The 27,519-nt window shown below is 45.6% G+C and overlaps 1 protein-coding gene and 1 long non-coding RNA gene across 6 annotated transcripts in view; one reads left to right on the forward strand and one right to left on the reverse strand.

The window, feature by feature from the left end:
• Positions 1 to 27,519, forward strand: part of GATAD2A (GATA zinc finger domain containing 2A) — a 101,530-nt gene that overhangs the window by 1,426 nt on the left and 72,585 nt on the right. Inside the window, exon 1 of one of the 4 annotated variants that reach the window (XM_042929012.1) lies at positions 13,331 to 13,426. The exons of the other annotated variants lie outside the window; for them this stretch is intronic. The gene's annotated coding sequence lies outside the window, so the exon portion shown is untranslated. Of the gene's footprint in view, positions 1 to 13,330; positions 13,427 to 27,519 lie in introns of those variants that run through there. 4 annotated transcript variants of the gene reach the window in all.
• Positions 261 to 12,904, reverse strand: LOC122214228. Of its 2 annotated transcripts, none has more exons than XR_006199803.1 (3): positions 12,744 to 12,904; positions 10,582 to 10,754; positions 261 to 1,407 (listed from the first exon to the last, which is right to left on the reverse strand). It is a non-coding gene; the product is annotated as an uncharacterized LOC122214228 (long non-coding RNA). The 2 variants fall into 2 exon arrangements; XR_006199802.1 differs by having other exon boundaries at positions 12,676 to 12,904.

Below are 27,519 nucleotides of genomic sequence, written 5' to 3' on the forward strand. Positions count from 1 at the left end.
CCTTTCCTGAGGTTTCCCTCCTGATTCTCTAAGGGAGAAACTCTTCCTTCATTTTCCTTGGATCCCCCAACTCCAAGCCTCCCCTGTTTCTGTTTATGGCACCCTCTTCCTCCTTTCTGGAAGGAGAGACCAGAAGTGTGCCCCCTCTTGTCTTCTTTCTTGCCAGATTGGAGGAGGAGTTCTTTGAACTTTTACCTCAGCTTCCAGGGACCTGGAGAATTTTGTGGCTGGAAAGGAATTTGGGAGACAGAGTCAAAAAGCGTTGTTTTCTCTTGTCCTTCTGAGACCCGCTAGATTTGAGGGGGAGCAGGAGCTGCTTGCCAGGTGACCACCTTGGTTCGCTCTAATTGTGAGCCTTGGGCCACCACAGTGTTGTGAGGCCGATGTGAAGGCTGGAGGGACAGGGTTGGAGCGTTGTCCTCCCGTTTTCCCCCATTATCACACTGTCAGGCTGTGAGACTGACCCATTTCCTGTTCCATCCCTCCATCCTCCCTCTGCATAGTATAACTCCCCCCTCCTCCCCACACCCCCCCACTCCCGCCCCCAAACAAAAAAGGAGAAGCAAAAACAGTCCTTCAAGTCTTCCTGCTGTGTTTTCTCTCTCCTTGGGCCTTCTGATTCACCCCTTGATCTCTAGAGGATCCCTGGTTTGTGGGCCACTCTGGTTTGAAAGGCAGGGCAAGAAGCAGGAAATGGGTCACCTTAGATCCAGGAAGGGTGGAAGGGAGGCAAAGGACAGTATTTCTCTACGTTTTAGGTAACTTCAGCCTGGCCCAAAGGAAGTTTTTACATGGCTTTTACAAATCTCATGTGTACTTTTTTTAATGGCCCACCCTGGATTCCAAATTCACTCCAGTAGCTAATTTTATCTGCTTTGCCAAACGCAGAGCTCTCTGGAGCCCAAGTAGATGAATGCTGGCATTGAGAGATGGTCCAAAGGACAGGAATGAACTCAGTTTGAAACCTGAGTAACTTGTAACCACTTCGTGTCCATGCACAAGTCTCAGGCTAAAAACATGGGGGAGAATGTTCTTGAAGTAGAGTTCTGAAATGTAGGCTGAACTGTTTGGTTTAGCGTTTCAACAAGTTCTTCTCTCTGACTCTGCTAGAACTGTAGTTCACTTTACAGTGTGACTTAAAGCTGTCTTTCTCCTGTTCGTTTCCATCTGGGTCTTGCTTAATTTGAGTCCTTTGTGAAGATTCCTGCCGAGGCTATAATTTGAGTTCTAAATTCGTCGGGGGACCATGTGGACACAAGTTTCAACTCGAGCTATTTTCTTCTGTGGAGAAGTGCTTGGAGAGTTTCCTGGGCCCTCTGCTCCTGGGGTAGTCAAGTCCAGGCAGGAAGGTGCTGCAGACCTGGTTGCTCTCTTACTGCCTCTTCCTGGTCAGTTGCAGGCACTGCCCTGAGGGGAAGGGTACGGATGGTGGGGAGCTTGGGGGTTAGGGTTTCCTGAGACAGGGCAGAGAAGAGCTGGCACATATTTATTTTAAATGAAACCCATAAGACCAACAGGATGGGGTGTTGGAAAGAGAAGGGGGAGCTTTGAAGCCAGAAGGACCTGATTCAGGTTTTGGTCTGTCCTTCCTAGTTGTGTGGCCTTGCACAAGTTAAAATGCAAAATCAGCACGTTACTAAATATTTGAGGGCCACATCTCTATGAATGTGTGTGAAGATGTCCACAGATGGGAAGTGCTTCCTAGACATACGAATGAATGAATCTGAGGGGAGGCAGTCAGTATAGACATATGAATGAATGAGTGAATGAATGAATGAAGGGGAGGCAGTCAGCATGGCGCCTAGCACATGGTTGGTGTGCAATAAAGGTTGTCTGTTGTGCTCATGAGATCAGGGTTCCAGACCAGGAAGCTTTTGACATTCTGCCAAGGCTAAATATGCCCGTAGAGAAAGAAATGTGGTATGTTTCTTGCAAAACCCGCTATCACCCTGGGTCTTGTAGCATTTTTCTGTGTTCAGATAGCAGCTATGAGATGGACTTGCTGCGTAGCAGGCATTTGCTGTGTAGAAGGCATTTGGCCTTGTCTTCTGCTTCTGTAAAATGGGGTAATTTGTAAGTGGAGGGCAAGTAGGGAGATGTACTATAATTAGACTGTCGGCAAAGTAGAAGACTATAATGAACTTTAAGAGTTGTGGGAAGAAAAAAATAGGTGAACTATAAACGTAAAGGATCATATTCATATTTTGGGACTGCTTGAGTGAGCAATATACAGCAGTTACCTGGTGAGTGATCTCTTCTTACACAATAGAACCTTGAAAGAAGAATGTTCTTTTAGGGTAATGGATCAGATTTGGGGACAAAAGACTGGGAAAGTGATGTACAAAGGCATTTGCTGTCCCATAATAATAGTACATTGAGAGGGCCAGTGTGTGGCTTAGTGCCCATGAGGAGATCAGAGTTCACCTTGAGCTCCCAGGATCTAGAGAGCTGTGGAAGATGGTAACTTAGGGTGGGGGTGGAGGTAGGGGCTGGGGTGGGCAGGACACTTTTTTTGGGGGGTGGGGGAGGATTCTTTCTTAGCAATTACTGAAAGCCCTGAAATCATGGCGAGAGAGTTGGGCCTAGCCTTTTTCACTTACTAGTGTGGGGACAGATGGCACACAAATATGGGTGAAATAATGGGTGAAAATCTGAGCTAGGCCTCCACTGGGCTACTCCCAGGTTTGAAGGATTCCCCACCTGCCTTTGAAATTACTCCCTCTCCCTCCCTCTTCCCCTCTTTACTTTCTTCTCTCCCTCCCTCTGCCTCCCTCGCTATTGAGGCGAAGAATCCCCCAATCTTAAATTTCTCTCTTTTTAAAAATTTTTTAAAAAAATGTTTTATTTTTGAGAGAGAGAGTGCAAAGGGGGGAGGGGCAGAGAGAGAAGGGGACAGATGATCCAAAGCCAGCTCCTCATTGCTGATAGCAGAGAGCCCAGTTTGGGGCTCAAACTCACAAACCATGAGATCATGACCTGAGCCGAACTGACTGAGCCACGCAGGTGCAGGTGCCCCCTCTTAATTCTTTTAAAGACAGTTATTCCATTAAAGAAAAAAGAACAAAGCTTTATTATTTTTAAGATATAAAAAATAAAGTAAATAACTCTAAAGGGCTCACTATCCCTTTTGAAATTGTTCTGTGTCTTTTTGTGTCACAGACTTCACTCTGGTGGATGGTGGCGTCACCACCAAGTCTCTTATCTAACAGGAAGTTTTTTAAACTTTTTTTTTTTTTTTTTAATTTGAAAGATCCTTACAGCAGTAAAAACCCTTGGATAGTTAGAAATGATATTGATCTAGGTACATTTATTAGACGTAATGTAACATGGTTATCTGTTGGTGGGGAGCTCTAAAAGGCATATGGGTCCCAACACTGCCCAGCTTCTAACTCTGGACGATAAACTGTTGATTTATATTACTGAAATAGCTAGGGAAGTCAGGGTTTCCTTCCTGTTGGAGACAGCACTGGGGGCATTAAATCCCTGTAGGATCTTAATGATAAGAAAGAGACTGACCTCTTCTGGAATTGGGAAATAACTACTGTATGAAGTTGTTCCATCCAAATGCATGGAAGGTGTTATTTTTAATTTCTACTATTAAATTTGGCTTTTTCCTCTCTGTAGCCTGGCTGCTTTTGTTTATTGTGGTGCATTGTTAGAATAATAATTTATCTCTTCAAACTGGCCTATAAGGGACAGTTTGAGCACTCAACTAAACAAGGCTTTTGTTGTGTGGCCATAAGGTAGGGCATTAACAAATTTTTTTTTTTTAACATTTATTCACTTTTGAGAGACAGAGCATGAGTGGGGGAGGGGCAGAGAGAGAGGGAGACACACAATCCGAAGCAGGCTCCAGGCTCCGAGCTGGCTGACGCGGGGCCCGAACCCATGGACTGCAAGATCATGAACCCACTGAGCCACCCAGGGCCCCAGGGCATTTTTTTTTTTTTTTTTAACGCAACTTAAGTTGGATTGAAAAATAGTGTTAAATATTCTGGCTCATGTAACTTCCTATATCAGCAAATAATCCAGCAGTAAATGTTTGTGTGACTACGTTGCACCAGGTTTACCATGCTGGGTGCTGGCAGCCTAACAGTGAGTAGGATAGATGAAGTCAGCTCTCAAGGAACTTAATCCCAGTCACAGAGAAGAAAACAATCAAATGAAAGACTATTGCAGAGCTTCTTTGGGAATATCCCTGGATGTTGGGAGCTTGGGGTGGAGTTTCTTGGAGGTTTAGAAGTGAAACCTCACTACTCCTCTAATTTACTCACTGGACTCTGCTTCTGTTTCCTCCATCTTAAAGGAGGCAAAAATCATGGCATTTTCCTGGGTGATTGTTGGCTGTTGGCACTAGTTGATTCAGGATGACTGTGACTATAATCTTTGAGAAAAAAGAGAATCTGGGATGGTCACTGGCAGGAGCATTTTCAGCTTCGCTTTTCTTGAAGTCAGTGGCAGTGTGTTTTTGGAATCCTGTGGCATTTCTTCATGGCAGTGCATGTTATGCACAGAGATAAACAGGTCTAAAAGCCCTCTCGCCTTGTTTGAAATCTTAAAAGAAAATTCAGACAAGCAGAGTGCTTGGCTGTTGTTTATGGTATGGGAAAGAATAGTGAGTTTTCAAATAGATAGACTACTTTGTTGTGCATTAGTAGGTTGTTGGTGCACAGTTCCCTCTGCCCTAGGGTTCCCTCTTATACTGGGGTTGGAGAAGCACTAACCTTAACCTTTCCATGATGTCAGATTTGATGTTAAGCCACATAGGTCAATTATGTGACAGATGCTTTCCTTAAGTGTATTTGTGAGGGATGGAGCCGGAGAGCAGGGGTGGAAATTCATTCAGGACACATGCTTCAAGAGGAGAGAGAGATTATAAGGAGAGTTTCTGGTAGTGTTTTGCTTTCCTTCAAAGTACTGACTTAGAGGTGAAGAGGCAGGCTCTGGCCGGAAGTGGGCGTGGACAAGTAATGCAACTGCATGTGACCAGGCTCCCACCTCTGGGCTTTGCTGCCCTTGGGAAGTGGATGCTTGCTCCCTCCTCACTTCCTGTTCCCTTGCCCTCCAGCAGAGTTCTTGGGCCCCAAGTTGAGTATAGAAAATACGTTCAAATTCTCACTTTTTTTTTTTCTTGGTAAGCTGCTTTGTTAGAGCTGCGATCCACCAGTGGACTTGCACTTGGCAGTTTTGGGGGCTCAGCTAATGTACCTACAAACTTAGGACTATCTGGCAGGGTAGCCAACAGGATGCTTTTCTGTTGCATTATCACAGTGTTCCCTGCAGGAGCTTGCCTGTAGAGGGCTGCTCTGGAGATGTGTATAGAACTCAAGGAAGCAGACATTAGCAACGTCCTTCTGCAAGAGTGTGTTCTTGAAGAATGGTTTACTATTATTTGTCTTTATTACTTTGTAAAAGTGCCCTCTGTGCAGTAGAAACTTTAGAGCCAGAAAGACTTGGGTTTGTATCCAGATTCTGACACTTGCTGGCTCTGCGACCTCAGGGAAGTGGTTTAACTCCAAGTGGCCTAACTTCTTTGAGTCTCAGTTTCCTCATTTGTGGGGTAGGGATGGTAAGCAGGAAGCAGGTGGGCAGATTGTTGTAGGCGCCCGATAAAGGTAGTTGTTATGGAATCATATCAAAGCTGAATGGCCCTCTTAAAGTTGGCACTCAAGTTTGGATAACTAACTACTTATGCCAGTTAATACTGTCTGAGAGTAAATCAGTCCATGTTGGGGCCACAAGCTGGGTGCAGCTGAGGACCGGTGATCTAGAGGTTCCCAGATTGGTTGATTTTTTCCCAGTGAGTTCTCTCAGTTCACTAGGGCTTTATGCTGCTGTGTATCACTTTGGTGTACTTACTATATAGACTTCCGGTGCCTCCTGAAGCATGGATAGGGTAACTGGGAAAAGGGCTCAAACTGGAGGGTGGGTAAAGAAAGGGTGATAGAGCTACTTGTTAGGTGGCTAGGCATTCTGGGGAGAAGAACAGCATAGGCATGGGCAGGGACCTGGAGGTTAAAAAAAAAAACAAGGTGAGTTCTCTTGACCTGAGGAGGTTATGAACATCGGAAAGTCAAGAGTTTGAACTGAGCACCTTTGGCAAGAAAAGTCTAAAGTTTACCTTTAAAGGTGTAGAAAGTTTTATAAAATGTCCATAGTAGGAAAGTTCAATTCAAAATTGAACTCAGATTAAAATAATATTTAAATTGAATTCTTAATAAACATTTTCAATCAGAAATCAATGATGTCCAGTGAAATCAGACCATCTGGACTCTCTTTGTACTGGTATGTAGTCTACATGAAGTTTAATCTCCTAAAGAGCTTCAAGAAAACAGATTTGGGGGCTGCTTCTGAATTATTATTATTATTATTTTTTTTGAGAACTGTTATCATTTAAGCTGGTCTAAAATTCTTAACACAGCAAAACAAATTTTTAACTTGCATGGCATTTTCAAGGTGTAGGTTTTATACTTAGGAAACTTTCAAGTTATTTATTTATTTATTTAAAAAATTTTTTTTAATATTTATTTTTGAGAGAGACAGAGTACGAGTGAGGAACTGGCAGAGAGAGGAGACACAGAATCTGAAGCAGGCTCCAGGCTCTGAGTTGTCAGCACAGAGCCCGCTATGGGGCTTGAACTTGCGAACCACAAGATCATGACCTGAGCTGAAGTCAGACGCTCAACCCACTGAGCCACCCAGGCTCTCCTCAAGTTTTTTTTTTGTTGTTGTTGTTTTTAAGTTTATTTATTTACTTTGAAAGAGTGGGAGAGAGAGGGCACGTGTACCCATGTGTGCTGATGGGGGAGGGACAGAGAGAGAGGGAGAGAGAGGAACTCAAGCAGGCTCTGTGTTGTCAGCCCAGAGCCCCGTGTGGGGATGTGGGGCTCGATCTCATGAACTGAACTGTGAGATCATGACCTGAGCTAAAATCAAGAGTCGGATGATAGGGGTTCCTGGGTGGCTCAGTCAGTTAAGTGACTGACTTTGGCTCAGGTCATGATCTTGCAGTCTGAGTTCGAGCCCTACATCGGGCTCTATGCTGACAGCTCAGAGCCTAGAACCTGCTTCAGATTCTGTGTCTCCCTCTCTCTTTGCCTCTCCCCTACTCGCACTCTGTCTCTCTCTCTTTCTCTCTCAAGAATAAATAAACCTTAAAAAAAAAAAAAAGAGTTGGATGCTTAACCAACTGAACCACCCAGGCACCCTGAAACTTTCAAGGTTTATATTTAATCTCTCAATGTATCTCTATTGAAGGTTGACTTTTGACTTAAATTTGAAATAAATATCTTATTCTTCTGTTAAACAAGGAGTTGGTAAAATGTAGGCCTGATCAAGTCAGCATGCAAGAAGGCATGGGTGTTTTGTTATCAAGCTGTGAAGGAGAAAACCAGAAAGACCCATCCCCTGTATATATATTTTTTAATGTTTATTTATCTTAGAGAGAGAAAGAGACAGAGTGCGAGTGGGGGAGGGGCAGAGAGAGAGGGAGACACAGAATCCGAAGCAGGCTCCAGGCTCTGAGCTGTCAGCACAGAGCCTGACAAGGGGCTCGAACCCACAAACCAAACCATGAGATCATGACCTGAGCCGACGGACGCTTAACCAACTGAGCCACCCAGGCACCGCCCCCTGCTCCTCTGTATTTTTAATACAGACACCAGGGTAGGAAAGGGTGGGGGATACCCATCCTGTCAGGAAAACTTTTGGGAAAAATGTTTTACCTCCCTCCTATGTCAGGTTGGAAGATCTGCTATTTAACAATCGGGGAATGGGGTATGAATTGGATACCAAGTGTTAAAATATTTTTTTTTCATGTCTAAATCATGGATGGGATGTTTATTAACAGACCAGTGATATGACTAACACTCTTTCTTTGCTAAATAGGTTTGAATAGGTTCATCTCTAGACCTAAGACTAACATAAACTTTTTTTTTTCTTTTTTCTGGTAGCTTTTTGATTTTTCCTTAAAAATTTTTTTTAATTTTATTTTTGAGAGAGAGAGAGACAGCGAGGGAGGGGCAGAGAGAGAGGGAGACACAGAATCCAAAGCAGGCTTCAGGCTCTGAAGCACAGAGCCCAGTGCGGGGCTTGAACTCACGAATTGTGAGATCATGACCTGAGCCAAAGTCAGAAGCTTAACCTACTGAACCACCCAGGCGCCCCAGATGTTTTTCCTTTTAATTCTTTAATTCATAGAAAACATAGTTCACTTACTCACTTTTCAAAGACTTAAAATTGCTAAAATAGGTGGGCATTTTTTTTGTAAGCCACGTATAGACACAAAAGAGATAATCCTTGCCAACTGGTGACACACGCAGGTGAAGACAGAGTGGGAGATATACTTCTGGGTTCACAGTAATACATCTAGCAGTTTGTTTTTAACCCTTCAGGGGAGCATTTGTAAGCAGAACTCTGTAGTGTTGGGACTTCCTCATGGCCACACAGAGACTAAGTACAGATGGAGCCTGAACTCCATGTTGCCCAGCCACTAAGTATACGGAATTGTGGTTAGAAACGGTTAGAAATGACATTCAAAACAAAACAAACACATGCTGACAAAGTGGCCCGTCTCTAGAGAGCTGTGTTTTAGAGAGCTTTTCAGCATATATATGACAGGGATGAGGCAAACAGGTGCAGATATGTCTCCCACAAACTCCTTCCTAATCTAGCGTAAGAATGCTGTGATTTAAAAAATGACATTTGTGGGGCACCTGGGTGGCTCAGTCAGTTAAGCATCCAGTTCTTAATTTCGGCTCAGGTCTCTATCTCACTGTTCATGAGTTTGAGCCCCGGATCTGGCTCTGCCTCGCTGGCCTCTGCTCTGACAGTGCAAGCCTGCTTGGGATTCTCTCTCTCTGCCCCTCATCCGCTCGTGCTTGTGCGTACATGCTCGCTCTCTCTCTTTCAAAATAAATAAACTTAAAAATAAAAGTAAAAAAAAATGACATTTGTTGTATCAGTTATTTAAATTTTTTTTAATGCTTATTTATTTTTGAGAGAGAGAGAGAGAGAGAGAGAGAGAGCAAGCCAGGGGAATGGCAGAGAGAGAGGGAGACACAGAATCTGAAGCAGGCTCCAGGCTCTGAGCTGTCCGCACAGAGCCAGATGCGGGGCTCGAACCCGTGGATGGGACTGTGAGGTCATGACCTGAGCCAAAGTCAGACACTTAACCGACTGAGCCACACAGGCGCCCCTGTTATAGCAGTTATAATGTACTGGGAGTGTCTTGTTTTTCATAAAGCATCACTGTAATAGTTCCTTTAACTGTTTTCTGGTCCTTGAAAAAAGTACCAAAACTATCAAAGTACTAAGGAAATCACATTAACATAGAAATGTTCCTTCCCTTTCACAACAAATTGCATTCTAATCTCACCAAGTGAATGTGAATTTAGGGTGAAATAAGAAACTATAAAACAATCCTGAGAGATTGTGCTTATGATTGTCCCTAAACTCAGTGAAAACAGTTTTAGACTTGAGTTATAAAAATGCAAAGTGTGGAAAGCAGTCAGTGATCTTTTCATAAAATACTTTAAAAGAGATTTGGTACACTTTTGAATAAACAACCTGTTTATTCTTTAGAGAACTTCTCAGAAAACAAGTGGGAGCCTAGGGTCACTGATAGCAGTAATCTTAAAATTGGTTAAAGCCTACAGAACTAGGTCTGCTTAGCCTGCAAATTTAAGTAATTAAGTGACAATACATTCTGTGTTTTGAGACAGGCATCTAGAAAGTTTAAAGGATAATGAATCCATCCCTTTTCAGCCCTTTCTGTCTCCAAAGCCCCACACTCCAGGTGTGGCCAGCTCTGGCCTCTGCCTCTGCTCTTCTGGATGCTTGGGATGTCCCATCTGTTAAGATCTGGCCCACATGTCACATCCAGAAAGATTTCCCTGATTCCTCCCCAGGCAGGCAGTAGCCCCTTCCTCTGTGATTCCTGTCTTTCCTATGAATGCATTTTTTGCATTGAAATCTTCTGTCTTTCTGTGCCGCCAGCCTGTGAACTTCTGGGGATGGTGCTTGCAAACCTTTGGGGTGAATGGTCTCTTAGTTTTTCTCCATCAGTGTTTATCACATAAGACATCTTGAATTTTGTCCACCCAGAAACTTTTTTTTTTTAATGTTTATTTATTTATTTTGAGGTGGGGGAGGGCAGAGAGAATCCCAAGCAGGCTCCGCACTATCAGTGCAGAGCCCGACAGGGCTGGAACTCATGAACAGTTAGATCATGACTTAAGCCGAAATCAAGAGTCTGATGCTTAACCTACTGAGCCACCCAGGCGCCCCTCCACCAGAAACTTTAAAGAAGTCTCCCAATTTGGGGCACCTGGGTGGCTCAGTCGGTTAAGCGTCCGACTTCAGCTCAGGTCACGATCTCGCGGTCCTTGAGTTCGAGCCCCTCGTCGGGCTCTGGGCTGATGGCTCAGAGCCTGGAGCCTGCTTCAGATTCTGTGTCTCCCTCTCTCTCTGCCCCTCCCCCGTTCACGCTCTGTCTCTCTCTGTCTCAAAAATAAATAAACGTTAAAAAAAAAAAATTAAAAAAAAAAAAGTCTCCCAATTAAAAACAAAAAAATACAGTACCTTAAACATTCAGTAGGTGATGCTACTCCTTTTCAGTTTCATGCTACTGTGGTGCCTTTGACCAATTTTCTGCCATGAAAGAGGACAGGAATATGGAATTTGGCCCAAATTTCTTTTCTTCAGTCTCTCTTTTGTGCAGGAATAGGCTCAGATGGTATTTAGTAGAAGTTTATCTAACAGTACATTAGAAAGATAATTAGAATATTTTTGCAGTGGTTAGGGCAGAAGGAAGCCTGGCTGTTATTAGCAAGGATCTGATCTTTGAAGGATATTAAATTTAAAATGAATTTGGAAGAAAATTCTGTTTAAATAACAGAAGTGTTTTTATTTTTATTTTTTTATTTTAGAACAGAAGTGTTTTTAAAAGTATTATATTAACTGGTATCTGTCAGTATTAATTGACTGCCTTGTTTTTATGGCCAAGGGGAAACTGAGAAAAACATGGTTCTAGCCCTATTTGTCTTTTAATTAGTTTCTTCAGCTTTAGAATGGAATCTAAAGGCGATTGCATCATATTTCATAATCACCCAGCTGAACTATTTGCCGTTTAGTCCAGCACTAGGCATTGAGGTAGGAAGGTCTTTAGTCTGAACAGCCTGAGCTGCCTGCCTGAGCTTCAAGGACTCTAAACAGGTCTGGATTTACTGTCGCTTTTTCCATCTACACACCTGGCCCCTCTCTTTCTATCACAAAAATAAACGCTTTAACTACTTCACCCTACCCCCACCCCTGCTTTCCCAGCTGGAGATGTTGGCACTGCCCTCTGGAGCAGCCCACCTGTCACTAGTGCACACCTCAGCCCACAGGGGTGTGTCATTAATATGTCGCAGCTGATGCCTCTCTCTTTAAAATAGGGTGGTTGTCACCTTGGTGACTCACACAGGGCTTGCCAGCTCAGACAGTGGAATCTCTACATCTATCTCAAGTCTTGGGTCTCCCACCTGACCACACTTTGCTGTGTCTGTAGTTAATTAAGTTGGCATTAATCAAGACCCAGGTGAGGAGCTGTGAGGTAATATTTTGCTTGTATTGCTTTAATATACATCATCTGATTAATGGTCCTACAGTAAAGCAGTTCTCAAAATATACAGCTGCTGAATTACAGTGAAAATTTGGATATTTGCTTTTAACCTATTCTTGCACTGGGATCAGGGAGTTCCTGCATTCCTATACCAAGTCACCTGTTTGAGAATAAGACTATTTTTGAATTTGAACAATTGAAATTCTTTGTAGCAAAACAAATTGCTGACAAAATTGGGTCAGGGAAGGCGTTTGGGGGTCAACAGTTTGTATTTTGTATCATTTTTAGTTTGAGGAATGCTTGCTTTTGGCCCAGGGGAGGTTGTGCCAGATGTTGCATTAAGCAGTTGGAAGATTTGGGGAGTGGGGTGGGGGTGGAATCAAGGACAAAAAGTTGCCAGTTATGCGTGAAACTCAACACAATTAAAATGGGCTTTTTTGAACTTCTTATTGTGGGTAGCATATAGCAGAAAAACAATTTGTAAAACTTGTTCTACATTGTTTTTCAGGTTTGGAGGCAAGACCAATGGTGGGTTGAAATTACATTGAATCTCTTAAAAAATGAAATAGAATAGTTAATATCAGAATACACTGCAAGTAGTGAAAGTATATTTGGTAAAACTTTTTTCAGTAGTATGAATATGTATTAAGATGTGTTATAAAACAAATTAAAAGCCACTATTCAGGAGTCTAGGTGTCTTATCACGAATTAACTCTGGAAAAAGAACATGAAAAGGCCTTTTCTGTTGATTCTTCAAAACAGTCTTAATATTGGGAGACTTCTTGTAATATTAGATATTTTGTGTTTCTATTGAAATTGTGTTTCCCTATATATAGTTTAATATATCCAAAGCCCATCATTCTCTCTCTCAGGTTAAACTGTGTTTCCCGTGTTTCCTCTATGTCACAGAGAAAGGAAGGGTGCAGATTTGGTGTCTTGGTGTGTGTGTTGGGGGGGGGGGGGGTTCACCTTCTCCCAGAGGCACGGGGTAGGGGTGGTGCCGATTGGGAGGTAACTGGAGAGGGAGAGCCGGCATCCTCAAGTGTCTTGAAGTGGGTAGGTCTGGAGCTTACTTAGAACTCTCTTCACTTCACAGAAGTGATGGTTTAGCCGACGACCCCCGCGGGGGTGGCACTCTAACCTCCGTTTTCGGAAGCAGCTGAGTTGCTCCAGGTCTTGTAGCTCAGCCGGAGCGAGGTCAGCAGTGAGCGCGTTGTGAGTCAGCCCTGGGCGCGGTCCGCCCGGCTCTGCTGCCGGTGAGCTGGCGACGACCCCTCGGCCCTGCGGAAGGCGCTGGGACTCGGCGGTGGGGGTGGGGGTGGGGGGGGAGCCCGCGTGGGAAACTAACTGGCAAAGTAGGGAGGCGCGTGGAGCGCGGTCGGCAGAGGCTGTGTTTCCGGGGCGGTGCCGGCCTGCCTTGCCCCGCCCTCCCCTCATCATTGCCCCACCCCTACGATAAGGCCACGCCCACCGACCATCTGTCCCCGCCCAGCCAGGCGCGGGCGGGCGGCGTCGCCTTTAAGAGCTCCCCGGTGTTTTGGGGGCCGCGGGCCGGGCGCGCTGACCTGGTGCGCATGTCCCGGGCGGTGACGCCGGCGCCGGGCTCCATGTGTGCGGCCGAGGGGCGCATTATCTGGCCGGCGGCGCGGGCGGGCGGGCGGACCGGCGGAGCGAGCGCCGCGGGCCCGGGCGGCCCCACAGGCGGAGCAAGCGCGCGCGGCCCGGCGCCCCCGGCCCCTCGGCCGCCCGGACCCGCAGGCGACCCCGGCCCCACGGCGCAGCGAACCTGCGCGCTGCCCTAGGGCCCGGCCGGCCCGCGGCCCGGTAAGTTCTGGACCAAACTTGGCGGGGAGCAGGGGCCGGGGGCTTGGGTCGGGGCTGGGGTCGTGAGGTGGAGCCCGAAGCGGCGGAGGCGGCGAGGGTCGGGCAGGGTAGGGGGTCACTGGGCTCTGAGGGACCCCGCGTGAGCATAGAAAAGTGAGCGCGAGCGAGTGAGTTGTATCTACTCCTTGTATTCTGGGAGCGTCTTCCTAGCGCTACCCTGGAAAGTTCCGCGCTCCGACGCCGCCCAGGCACGTGGGGGCCGGGCCGGGTGGGGGTCCCGGAAAGTCTCGGCGTCGCCCCCCTTCCTTCTGCGCTTCCTCCGGGGCTGGAGGAGGGGCTGGGCCTCCAGGGGTCGCTTGCGAGCGGCTGGGACGGGCGGGGGAGGGGGCGGCGGGCGGACGGCACGTGGACGCGCGGGGCGGGGGGTCCCAGGCCGGGGGGCGGGGGTCCCGGGCGGGCCTGGCCGCTGCTCTGAACCCCGCGGCGGCGGCGACGGCGGCGGCGGAGGATCCCGTGTCAGAATAAGAGTCCCCGCGCGCCCACGCCTGCAGGGCCGTCCCTCTACCCGCTCGCGCCCTTACTACCTGACCCCAGGGTTCGGGGGACCCTTCCTCCCCATCTGGGCTCGAGCCCGTCACAGGGACCTACACTTTAAATTTGCCTCCCTATTTAGGCGGTGGCTGTATTGATTTCTTTTTTTCCCCACCTGGAATGGGTCGGCATCGGTGACTAGACAGCAGCAGCTGGCCTTTTAAAGGGATTATTGCCAAGAATCGGAATTGATCACTTCAACAAGGAGAGGCTTATGGGCAGGGCCCCAGCCCGGAACGTGATTGACACTGGTGTGTGTGCACACTTTGGGACCCAGAAATGAATGGGGATCCCTCCCTTAGGAACTGAATATCAACCTTGGGTGCGCGTTTCTGCCCTGCCTTGGGAACTTTGCAGGGGCTGTTTAATTTTGTGTATCTGACCCAGCGTCTTTAGTTGTGTAGTTCATCCTTATCTTGAGAGCTTTGGATTCTTTAGATCAAAGTCCGGGTGAGTCACTTGGGCCTTTAATTTTTTCTCTCTTCCTCACCCTTTTACTTCTTTCAGTTTTCTTGAGTACACAGTGCTTGTTAAGTCACTGGTTCTGTGTGTCCATTTCGTACAGTGACACCTTCTGGCTGTGGCAGCACAGAAACTGAGGGATAGACAGCCTTCTGTGTAATTGCTTCAGACTTGTACTGACTGTCCTTTGATGTTCTTTTTCTTTCTGGTAGTGGTTACAAGTTTTCTTTTAAGTTAGATTAGGTGAAATAATGTTTGCTGGCACCAGATCAGGATGCTAAGATTAGTAGCCTGTTACACCTGACAGCAAGCTGTGGAGGAGGGCTGATAGACCATACCAATCCCCAGATTTGAGTGCCTGTTGTGCACAGGCATCTTCCATGCCCATAACACTCCAGTGGGGTGGAGGATATAATCCCTACATTATGGGTGAGGGAACTGAAGCTCTTGGAGGCCAGGCTGCTTGTCCAAGGCTGCTGAGTGGTGGAGGGGCAGAGCTGGGCTTGACTGAGCCTGATGTTTTGGGCACCAGAGTCCAGGAATGCTCCTGTTTGCAATCCACTGTGTGAACATTTCCTGGGCACTCCTAAAACAAGAAGCCATTTACTTGTCCAGGCTCCAGTCCACTTCTGCTGGGAGTTGGGGGATGACCTGTGACTTGGGGACACCATTGTAGCCCTGCATTGTCCTCAGAGAGCAGAGTTACCAGCTGGCCTTGAAGGAGCCAGGCCATAGAGGTGCCCTTTTGCATTTGCTTCTTCAGCTTCCAACTCAGAAAAGTTGGTCCTTTTCTAGAAAAAATAGTTTAGAACGGAGGTTTTGAGAGCAATTTGCAAGATTCTTTCCTCATGTAGTCCCCCATTCTTGATTTTTCATCCCTTATTCCTCCCCACAAATTCTGAAGCTGATTTTTACAGAGGATTGCCTCTCATCTGGGATGTGATGTAGAAATTGGGATAGGTCCTGTATTACTGATTTGGATGCATTGTTATTTCTATTCAGATGACATCACTTTTTTTTTTTTTTTTAATGTCAAGTCATCTCTATTAATGCAGTATCATTTGGCAGATCCTCTAATTGTATATTTTGGTAGTGAGGAAAGAAATGATGCTACTTTAGGTAGAAAAAATCCTGGAAGGATTTGTATCAGAATGTCAACAACAAAATCTCTGGATTAGGGTTAGGAGTGGGTTTTTCCTCCTTAACCTTTTTGGTATCTCTGTACTTTGTGATTATTTTAAAAATTAGAAGCATTAAATATTTTTAAAATCATTATTCTTTAAATTTTTTTTTTCAACGTTTTTTATTTATTTTTGGGACAGAGTGAGACAAAGCATGAACGGGGGAGGGGCAGAGAGAGAGGGAGACACAGAACTGGAAGCAGGCTCCAAGCTCCGAGCCATCACCCCAGAGCCTGACGCGGGGCTCGAACTCACGGACCGCGAGATCGTGACCTGGCTGAAGTCGGACGCTTAACCGACTGTGCCACCCAGGCGCCCCTTAAAATCATTATTCTTAAGTAATCTCTATGCCCAACATGGGGCTCAAACTCGTGACCCTGAGATCGAGAGTTGTGTGCTCAACTGATTGAACCAGCCAGGCACTCCAAGAAATATTTTTTTATTTGAGTAATAAAACACATTTTAAAGGCTCCAATTTTCAGTTCTCTAGTAGCTCTCACTTGTTTTGCATCATTTATTTTGCGAATTTCTGGCATGGCAAGGAATGATTTCTGGATTGATTTATTCAATAAATATCGGAGTGCACACTGTGCCTCGGGCACTGTGTTAGGAATCCCTGCTCAGTGGAGTTTACCATGAGATTAGTGAGAGAGAAATCATAATTAAACTCCTAAACATGGGGAAATTTATAAGGGCCAAGGAGAAAAGGATACCATGACCTGGTGAACAAGACTCAAGGGGGCCTTTCTCCAACTGGGATTGGAGGATGAGTGGGAGCTAAGTAGGTAAAGAGAAAAAGAATGGCATTTCTTGTAGAGTGAGACTGAAGGAAGATTGGGGTGGTTGGAACAGAGAGAGATACGGAGACATAAGAGGGTCTGGGATTTACCTTGAGAGCAGTGGGACCCCTTTCAGAGAGGACAAGGCAGGGACTGGTGTGATGAGGTTCACAGCTAGGACTTCCTTGGGCCTTAGACAGCAGATCACTGAAAGATGCTTCTGATGGGTGGGAAAGCAGCAAAGCCATTCTGAAATGCTAACATTTTCTTTCTTTCTTTTTTTTTAAAAGAGCTATTTATTTTATTTATTTTTACGTGGTTGGGGGCACCTGAGTGGCTCAGTTGGTTAAGTGTCTGACTTTGGCTTGGGTCATGATCTCGCAGTTCATGGGTTTGAGCCCCGCATTGGGCTCTGTGCTGACAGCTCAGAGCCTGCAGCCTGCTTCAGTTTTTGTGTCTCCCTTCTCTCTTTGCCTCTCTCCCACTCATGCCTGTGTTTGCACACTCTCTCTCTCTCTCTCACTCTCTCTCTCTCTCTCTCTCAAAAATAAGTAAACATTAAAAAAAATCTTAAATGTTTATTTTGAGAGAGAGTGTGTGAGTGTGAGAGCTCAAGCACATGAAGAGGGGAGGGGCAGAGAGAGAGAATCCCAAGCAGGTTCCTCGCTGTTAGCACAGAGCTGGATGCAGGGTTTGATCTCACAACCATGATGTGAGATCATGACCTGAGCTAAAATCAAGAGTTAGATGCTTAACTGACTGAGCCACCCAGACACCCCTATTTTATTTAAGTAACCTCTACCCATAACGTGGGGCTCGAACTCAGAACCCTGAGGCCAAGAGTAACATGTTCTATCAATTGAGCAGCTAGGCCCCCCAGATATTGGCATTTTCTGATGTTTGTTCTCATGGGGGAAAATTAAGAATAACCCTCGGAGTCTTGGACATGTCAATTCTCAACAGAAACCAAAATGTAACGGAGTTCAGTTACGGACTGTTGGTGTGCTAACCTCTAAAAGCATGGGCAGTTCAAATGCTTGTCTGGAGAACTACTTGCTTGGACTTGTGATATATGTGTGCCATTACATGGAATGAACAAGACTATTTTCCCTAGACTTTTTTCCCCCTGATAATTGAGTTAATTTATGCTCATTGTGGAAAACTGGAAAGATTATGAAACAGGTGATTAGGTGAGGTCTTTATGAGTAGTCGTCTTGGGGTAATAGAGCATCTCTGGGATTTCCTTGTAACAGTTGTTGGGTTAGAAGTGTGGCAAAACCAGAAGAACAAGTTGGCAATGTCATAGTTTGAGGCTCACAGAACTGTGCTGCCTGCTTAGTGTGGTTGGTTGTTAGAATGGATGCTCTTGAGTTTTGTGAGCTGTTTTAAGAAGGTGAGTTAGACAGTCTGGCTTCAGGTTGCTATTCTAGTGATGTACTAGTATCTTTGCATTGAATTAGGAAGGCCACGTGTTAAGAAGGTTGAGATAAGAGACAGGGGACCAGAAGTGGTGGCAGCAAAGTAGAAGTAGTGAGTCTGTGTTCTTAGAAACAAAAGTACCAGCTGGGGACAGATACTGCATACTTGTAGATGCTGGTAAACGTTGATCCAGGACTTTTTAGTCAAGAGGAATGTCATACCATGGGCTTATTGCCCCTCCTCTCGTTTTCTAGGCTGTATTTGTGACCTCTTTTTGTCTGATGAAAATGTAGGTTATTCTTTTAGAAGACAAAGGAACTTACTCTAATTGAATACCTGCAGGTAGCCTTAGGAAGTGACCGGGAATCCTCTGGAACCCTCTAGGGTGTCAGGGAAAAGGGCCTGTGGAGCTTCTCAGTCCCTGCACCCACTTTGGCTTGATCTTCAGAAAGGTAACTCTGTTTCCCAGGCAAGTTTGTCAGTGGTCTTTCTGCCTTGTTTCTTGGTTCCTTATATGAAAGGACTGAAGACAGTATCTGTCTGAGAATCAGAGAGACCTTCAACATCTGAGATAGAATGTGCTGACAGGATATGGACAGTACCTGAAAGTGGGCTTTCAGGTGTTTTGGGGTAGGTTTGAGATGGTAGGCCTTTGAGGCTGCTTGGCCTTAAAAGCTGCAGCTGGGGGTGGGGGGCAGTGGCAGTGGTTAGGGAGAGGGTAGAGGCAGTGAGAGAGTCTCTACTTGTTGAAGGTTGAAGAATATATATATAGGGGTTTTTTTTTGGTGCAAAAGGGTGATTATATTAAAGCACAGGGACAGGACCTGTGGGCAGGAAGAGCTGCTGAATCTTTTTTTTTTTTTTTTTTTTTTTTAATGTGTATTTTTGAGAGAGAGAGCAGGGGAGGGGCAGGGAGAGAGGGAGACACAGAATCTGAAGCAGGCTCCAGACTCTGAGCTGTTAGCACAGGGTCCAACGTGGGGCTTGAACTCGTGAACTGTGAGATCATGACCTGAGCCAAAGTCAGACATTTAACTGACTGAGCCACCCAGGCGTCCCTGCCTTTGAGCACACTTTAAAAAATACTGCCATACTATAGTGGCCAACTAGCTCCTCATTCGGGGCTGCCTGCTGTTTGCTGGGTGAGAAGTGAGACTTCTTAGTGTGCCTATTCTTAGGCAGCAGGTCCCTGCAGTAGTGTCATGGGCCAGCCCTGGCTTTGCCTCAAACAGGTTGGGTGTAAGCTTCACTTGCCACTTCCTAGTGATGTCACCTTGCTGAACCTTGCCCTCTGTTTCCTCTTCCTTCCTTTCTCTTTCTCTCTCTTTCTTTCTTTCTTTCTTTCTTTCTAGTTTTTATTTATTTGCTTATTTTGAGAGATACAGAGCGTGAGCGGAGGAGGGTCAGAGAGCAAGGAGAGGGAGAATCCCAATATCAGGCTCTTGAAGGTCAGTGTGCAGAGCCAGACATGGGGCTCGAAGTCATGAAACTGAGATCATGACCTGAGCCAAAATGAAGAGTTGGACACTTAACCAACTTAACGAGCCACCCAGGTGCCCCGTTTCCCCTTCTAAAAAGGAGGTCATGTCTACCTTGAACAACTGAGTTGGGAATGATATAAGAAATGCAAGTGGCTTAGCACAAGGCCTGGTGCATGTATGGTTTAGTGAGTATTATTAACAATTAGAATGGACAAGGCAGAGCACAAAGGTGCTGCTTTGCACCTTCACAACTTTCAGGGACAAAGCCTGTCACTGTCTGCTCTGTTCCCCTTGGAGCCATAGCCTATCCCCATATTCCAGATGGAAGAAGGTGAAGTCCCCTATAGAGGGTGATTTTTTTCTTTATTTTTAAGATTTATTTTTGAGAGACAGAGACCAAGTATGAGTGGGGGAGGAGCAGAGAGAGAGGGAGACAGAATCTGAAGCAGGTTCCAGGCTCTGAGCTGTTAGCACAGAGCCCCACATGGAGCTTGAACTCAGGAACCGTGAGATTGTGACCTGAGCTGAAGTTGGATGCTTAATCGACTGAGGCACCTAGGGGCCTTGAGGGTGATGCTTTCTAAGGGCCACCTTGCTGATTATTTTACAACCGGGAGTGGGCATCAGCTTTTCTGATTTCAGATTTTGCTTGTTTTTTCCACTAGCCTTAGCACCTCCCTAGAGATACAGAATAGCTGGGTTGGTGGAGGTCTACTAGGGTAAAGGAGATAGCACCTTTCCTGACTTTGCTAAATCCCATGTTCTGATTTTCAGGAACAGTCCCTGTATCTGGGAGGTGGGAAGTTGTTTGCCAGGCCTATCTGTCATGGGGGGCCTTGCCTTTAAGAACCAAGACACGGCTCTTGCACTTCTGGCTTTATCCCTGAGTAGATTCTGGTCAGGGATGGGAAGTGGGTCTCCTTGATGGTACATGCAGTGGCAAATTGGAGAGCCCAGACCTGAATCCTAGTCTTCTTCCAAACTTACAGTTCTCAAACTGGCTTGGGAATGGACAGATCTGGTATCATCACTGACTACAGTCTACTGCTTTTCAGCTTTGGACGGGTTGCCTGGCTACCTGGCTGGCCTCAGCTTTTCCATCTATAGACAGGGAACATACCTTTGATCTCATAGGATGGCTCTAAGGACAAGTGGGAAACGTTCACAAGTAGGAGGTAGCCCAGTTCTTGCTCCTCCATTCACCTCTGAGACAAAATCCTCGCCTCAGATGACAACTACATGATGATCTCTATAAGGTCTCACATCTCAAATTATCACAAACAATGAAACACTCAGATTAAGGAGCTGTATTTTGTTTATAACAAAATCCCACCATAATTTAGTGGTCTTCAGAGCTCATTGTAGGGAGCTAGCTCTCTCTCACCTAAAAAGGTGGCCAAATTATTTGGAAGGGAAGTGGGAAAAGAAAAGGGGAAAAACAAAAGCAAAAAACCCTGTGGCCTTAAACCTGCATATAATCCCAGCATAACATGTACTCTAATCCCGGTTGTTCTGTGCAATTAGCCTCTGAGTCAGTGGCTGTTAAACTGTACTCACCTCATTCTTACTTTAGAGACAGTAGCTCAACATGACCTTGGAGGTGAGCAGGTTTCAGGCCAGTATTCTCTTCACTCAAGTTTGTAGCTGGTGGATTTTTGTGGCATTGATAAGAGAGTTTTCTTGTGTGTTTTGGACAAGCTTATTCAGCAAGTTCTGAAAACTTAGCCACTGCAACCTTATTTGCATCCACAGAGGAAACCTATTTTTCCCAGTTGCTCAGTGGTTTGGGGAAAGTAGGAGTGTAGCAAACTGAAATCTTGGTTCAAAGGCATTAATTGAATTGGTCAAGTTACTCCGGACCTGTGATATTCTCAGGATTTATGTATCCTTTTTTTTTTTTTTTTTTTTTAAATTCATTTATTTTGAGAGAGAGCAAGAGCAGGGAGGAGCAGAGAAGGGGCGGGGGAGAGAGAGAATCCCCAAACAGGCTCCACACTGTCAGTACAGAGCCCTACTCGGGGCTCCAATTTATGAACTGTGAGATCATGACCGGAGCTGAAATCAGGAGTCGGAGGCTTATCCTACTGAGCTACCCGCGTGCCCCAGGACTTCTGTATCGTTGACAGAATGCCTGAACTTCATTTTTTGTTGTCTCATGTGTTATTTCTGTGCATGTAAAGCGTAAATACCTACCCCTTCAATGGCAGTGTTTTTTTTCAGAGGATTCTGAATCTGTGCCCTCCTTGGGATTCTCTAATATGCATTGGAACCCTGGGAGATTTCCAGGGTTTGATTAGTGTTTTCCTTAACATTTTTGTTTGATTAATTGACCTTCTCAGCAGTTTGTATGTGGGTCATCTGTCTCTTGCTTCCCCTTCCCAAACTTTAGTTTCTATTGTTGAGGCTTTTGTCTCTGCTGAGGTCTGAGGAGGAGGTGGGAACCTCAGCTGTCAGTAGTGTAGGAGTTATGTCTGGTCTGCTTTTGAAGTTTTCTTAGGGAAAGATTTTACATAGTAAGTCTGGATGGAAATGTAATTGCAGCCTTATAGTCAATTTATATTTGTCAGGCAGAGCATTAGAAATGTAACAATGTTTGGTCCTTGGGCCCCAGACAAGTTTTAGGATTCACCTGGGACTATGTTGCTTCTGTGTGCCATTTTAGTTTTACTGAACACAGCACAGACTTCAAGATGGGTAGGGCAGCTCTTGATGTTGAAACTGGAAACTGAGGCCTGAGGGGAGTGACCTGCCCCTGGTTTAATTTGCAAAAGGGAGGAGAATGTAGCTGTCTGTTCTCTACTGCAGTTTCCTTGATCTGATTTCTGTCATCCTTATTTCTTTTTTCTTTCCTTTTGAAAGATTTTATTATTTATTTATCTATTATTAATTTTTTTTTAATGTTTATTTAGTTTTGAGAAAGAGAGAGCACACACACGAACGAGTGGGGAAGGAGCAGAGACAGATGGAGACACAGAATCCCAACAGGCTCCAGGCTCTGAGCTTTCAGCACAGAGCCCAGTGCAGGGCTCGAACTCAAAAACGGTGAGATCATGACCCAAGCGGAAGGCAGACACTTAACTGACTGAGCCACCCAGGTGCCCCTGAAAGATTTTATTTTTAAGTGATCTCTACACCCAACATGGGGCTCGAACTTACAACCCTGAAATCAAAAGTTGCACGCTCTACTGACCAAGTCAGCTAAGCACCCTATGTCATCCTTATTTCTTTATGGTTTGCTCAGTTTTGTTTTCTCCTTTGTTCCTCCTCCCTAATCAGGAGGTCCTTTGGCAGGTTTCCTTCCTCATGGCCTCATCATTTTTTTTTTTTTAAGTTTTTATTTTAATTATAGTTAATACAATGTTGTACTGGTTTTAGGTGTATAATATAGTAATTCAATTCCATACATCATCCGGTGCTCATCAATACAGGTACACAACTTAATTCCCAAAGGGCCTTGTTTTTTGAGCCCTGAGGTCATCATGGTGTCTACAGTGTGAGGATGGGACAGGACATAGAGAGGAAGATCTCAGGGCTGCTTTTGGAATCTTAGGGCTGCCTTTAAAAAAACAAAACCAAAAAAACTGTAGCAGTGTTTCCTGTTCTGGAATTGAGTGTATGAAGACTTCCAATTTTAAGAGCATAAAACTATTTCTCCTGGTCTATTAAAAAAAAAAAAGTATGGGGCGCCTGGGTGGCTCAGTCGGTTGAGCGTCCGACTTCAGCTCAGGTCACGATCTCATGGACCGTGAGTTCGAGCCCCGCGTCGGGCTCTGGGCTGATGGCTCAGAGCCTGGAGCCTGCTTCCAGTTCTGTGTCTCCCTCTCTCTTTGCCCCTCCCCCGTTCATGCTCTGTCTCTCTGTCTCAAAAATAAATAAACGTTAAAAAAAAAAAAAGTAATGGCACTTCTTGCAGAAATTCTTCAGGTGATATGTGGATGACCATTTCAAGATCAAAAAAAGCAACCATGGAAATAAGGTGGAATGGGCTAAATGTCAGATGCTGACATTTAGTGGTTGGCTGTGCTGGGGGGGTAGGGGCTTAATACCCAGCTAAGGGTGCTAGATGATTCTAGAACAGCACAACCTGTGCTGGAATGGTCTTTAAACTGTATCACAAAACTGGTTAGAGAGATTGAACATGTTTTGTTTGGAAGAGAGAAGATTGGGGGTGGTGGCCATGAGGGATTCCAGGACGCCCTGTGAGTCATGATCTGACAGAGGCCTTTTCTACTTATGGTGCCAGTGGGCAAATACTCACCCCCTCAGAGGGTATGGTTGGGGTTTTTGTTTTTGTTTTTGCTTTTTTAGAGGTAAGATCAAGTGACCCTGCCAAAAAAAGGCAGTGAGAGTGGACAGGTCACCACCTGGGGAAGGGGCTTAGCATTGGATGAGCATTTCAGGCATGCACCTATCTTTTGTGAAGGTTAAGATGGTGGGAGAGCTTGTCTACTCTGTTGCCTTGGTTTATTGCTTAAGGGAAAAAGGAAACTTAAATTGCTTGGAACAATTAGGGTAACTTTGGTCTGTTTAACCAGCCTTCTGAGTCAATGAGCCACTGTTGGCCTTTTTTTTAAAAAAGTTACTTTAAAAAGTTAACCATCAACATTTGAGAGCCTAAACTGCTCTGGAAGGTGCCCCGTGGAGTGAAATGAAGTACAGGCTTCTTATCACCACATAGTGGAATGAACAGAGCAGGAGATGTGTTGCTGACTGTAGGATTATCTAAGAAGAGCTTCTTAGTAGGCTGGCGGGGATGGGTGACAGGGATACAGAGATGTCCTTGCAGCCAGGTGGCCCTAGCCCCGGGCTGTGAGTAGCCCTTATTTTACTCCAGTGCTCTGTGCCAATGTAATTGTTGTTATATGCCACGATGTGAAAAAGATGGGACATCTGATTTATCTCCCTCCATCCTTCAGCATATTATTCTGAGAAGCGATGGTTTTCTTGGTCTCAGGAGGTCTACAGCTCTTGTGAAGAAGGTTGGTGATGTTGGACTAGACCATTTACAAGGAGTGTTCCCTTGCATTGGAGCATCAAGGATGAATGGAGTTGGCAGATAACCCTCTCGGACCTCAGGGTTTATAGAAAGTCAAAGTGGGAAGTAAGGTTTAAAAAAAAAAAAATGCAGGTTGTTCCAATTATTATTGATGACCTTAAATGGAAGACTGTTTACACTTCATCTGAAAAGCATCAAGAACCCTCAGATTTGTGAGGAGAATGTTCACTTGAATTGAGCAGAGAAGTCAGGAAAAAGGGAGGTTGAGAAAAGGCAGGCATGAGCTAATACAGTCTTGGATTTGCCTGGTGGGGAATAAAAAACAGGGACAGGTGCCAGAGACACTGTGCAAGGAGATTGGGTGGGGATTAGCTGGATACCAGGGGCTGAGAACAAGTCATCTGTCCATTTAACAACTGGGGTTCCTTCCCCTGCTCAGTCTGTGCTTTGCCCCTGGGGTCTGGTGATGGTCTTTTCCTGCCCTCTAGGGTCTTATGGCCACAGAAGCGAGATAGGATAGGGAACCCTAAGAGAGAGGGAAGAGTGGGTAGGAGCCTGTCCAAGAGGTAGCAGCAGCGTGAAGACTGGAAGGTGACATGGGGCCCAAGATTGTGGGTCTTTGGTTTTAAGGATGCTGAGTTTGAGCAAAGGTGAGGTGAGCTGGGTCCTGGAGAAGGTGATCCATGGTAGTAGCTACTGCCTGGGAGAAGCTGGGTATTAGACAGCTTGGCCCATGGTACTGGATGGCTCCTCTTTGTTTTACATGGCCAGGATGGGAGGATATAGTGGGTTGAAGCATGAAGGCCCTGTGTGACCTCTAGAACCCTCAAGGAGCATGTCTGTGAATCTGGTAGGTTGGTGGCCACCTCTGTTGGTGGGAGAAGGTACAGAACTTGATCTGTTCTTATGTCTCCTCTTTCCCAGCTGATAGTGCTTTGTGTTAGAAGAAAGTGCAATAAATAATAGGTGAAGGAATAAAACATAAGAGGGGCCATCTTGTACATGGTAGGAAAAGTTTGTGAAGTAGTGACAGATGGATGAAAATTAGAGGGACACAGCCTGTAATCTAAGAACTTGTAGCAATTAGAGGGACCAGGAAGAGGCTTGATGTGATTCCAGTGGCCTAGGAACTGGTTGGTAACCTGCATTTTCTAGATTCTGAGGATTTTCCAACCTGAGGTCTTCAACACTTTTCCAGAAAGACCCAGAGCAATTGATGCTTCTCTGAAACATTCACATGAATTATTCCAACAGCTGCTGCTTCCTGGTTTGAGAAAGTTTCCTTGTTTCACGCATTGCTGAAATGTTTTCAAATCATGGCTCTTTTGGCAGAGTCCAGGAGAGAAGACAGGTGGGCGTCCCACAGAGTGACGACGCTAGTATTGGGGGAGAGGGGGCTTGTGGTTGCAGGAAGGAAGGGGCCTTGGGGATTTGGCACTTGGAAAAGAATGACTTGGGTTCCAGAGTGGCACCTGGTTGGCGATGAACAAGATACTGTTGGGGTCCTGATTTGGGGGTTGAGGATGGGAGTGAGAATCAGGTGAGTTAAGTGAGGGCAGCAGCCTGGTGCCATATGTACAGAGATGGGAGGGCTGGCATGTGTCTTGGCTCCTGCCCACCCTGGGAAGCCCTCTCTATAGGGCCTGGGTTGTCCCTGAGCCCTATGTCCTCTCACTCTGTTGTGTCAGTGGCCAGGGGACCAGTCTTCTTCCCACTAGTCTGTTTGCTCTGTTTACTGCTTCACACTTGTGAGTCCTGTGCTGTTCTTACGGAAAGGAGAGAAATCTGCACACATCTTCCTGCTAAGGGACCCTGGTTTCCCATAGTGTGCTAGAGTGTGGTTGGTGTGTGTGTACATCTTACTGGAAATGAAGATGGAATTTGGTCCTGGTTTGTGACCCAGGCTGGCAGTGTTGATCAGTTCCTTTAAGCCCCTTCTTTTGGCTTGTACTTTGGTAGGTAGAGGCTCAGAAATTATGTGCTTTGTCAACCTCTGAGCGGTTTTGTGCCTTTTACAAAAATGGAGGATGCACATGAGTCAGTGAATTTGTTGCACGGTCCACAGGATACAGCTTGCACAGTTGAGGCTCACTCCTCCATGAGGTTTCCAGCAGTTTAGTAAAGGGTTAAGTTAGTGTGCTCTTAGAGGAGGAATTGTGGGTGTGCTGATCTTTGCTCTAGGAAGTTTTCCCAGAGCCTTGGGAAGGATCCAGCCCCAGGATGGTTTCAAAGTCAGACTGTCCCTGATAGTAAAGTGGTTCATATTTGAGCCTGGGCCTTAGAGATGGCTGACCTGGGTTTGGATCTTTGACTTCTTAGCCCTCTGACCCTGGCCAATCACCTTGACTTCTCTCTCACCCTAAGTTTTCTCACCTGTCAAGTGTGGGCATCAGTGGCAGTACCCTGTGTGAAGTGTGAACATCAATGGTATTACCTCATGTGAAGGAGGGGTAGTAATGGCAATACCCTGTGTAAAGTGTGAGTAACATTGGCAGTACCCCATGTGAAGTGGGTAGCATTGGCAGGACCTCATTCTGATGTTATGAGGATTAAATGAAATCAGGCATGTAAAGTGCTGGCATTCTGCATCAAATAAAGAATTCAATAATTGTTTGTTTGTTTTTAATTTTTTTTTAATGTTTATTTATTTTTGAGAGAGTGTGAGCAGAGGAGGGGCAGAGAGAGAGGGAGACAGAATCTGAAGCAGGCTCCAGACTCTGCAATGTCAGTGCAGAGCCTGATGCCGGGCTCGAACTCACAGACTGTGAGATTATGACCTGAGCCAAAGTCGGACACTTAACCGACTGTGCCACCTAGGTGCCCCAAGAATTCAATAATAGTTAGCCACTGTTATTTTTAAAAAATTTTTTTTAACATTTATTCATTTTTTGAGAGACCGAGCATGAGTGGGGGAGGGGCAGAGAGAGAGGGAGACACAGAATCCGAAGCAGGCTCCAGGCTCTGAACTGACAGCACAGAGCCTGATGTGGGGCTCGAACTCATGGACCGTGAGATCATGACCTGAGCTGAAGTCGGACACTCAACCGACTGAGCCACCCAGGTGCCCCGTTAGCCACTATTATACTTTTCTTTTCTCCTTTAGTAATAAAATCTCTTGTCAGTATGTTAAAGGTGATTCTCTCCGTGTCTCAGAAGTTGTTGTCAGTGGGCTTTTCTGTAGCAC

This window comes from Panthera leo, chromosome A2, assembly GCF_018350215.1.
Source record: "Panthera leo isolate Ple1 chromosome A2, P.leo_Ple1_pat1.1, whole genome shotgun sequence".
NCBI lineage: Eukaryota > Metazoa > Chordata > Mammalia > Carnivora > Felidae > Panthera > Panthera leo.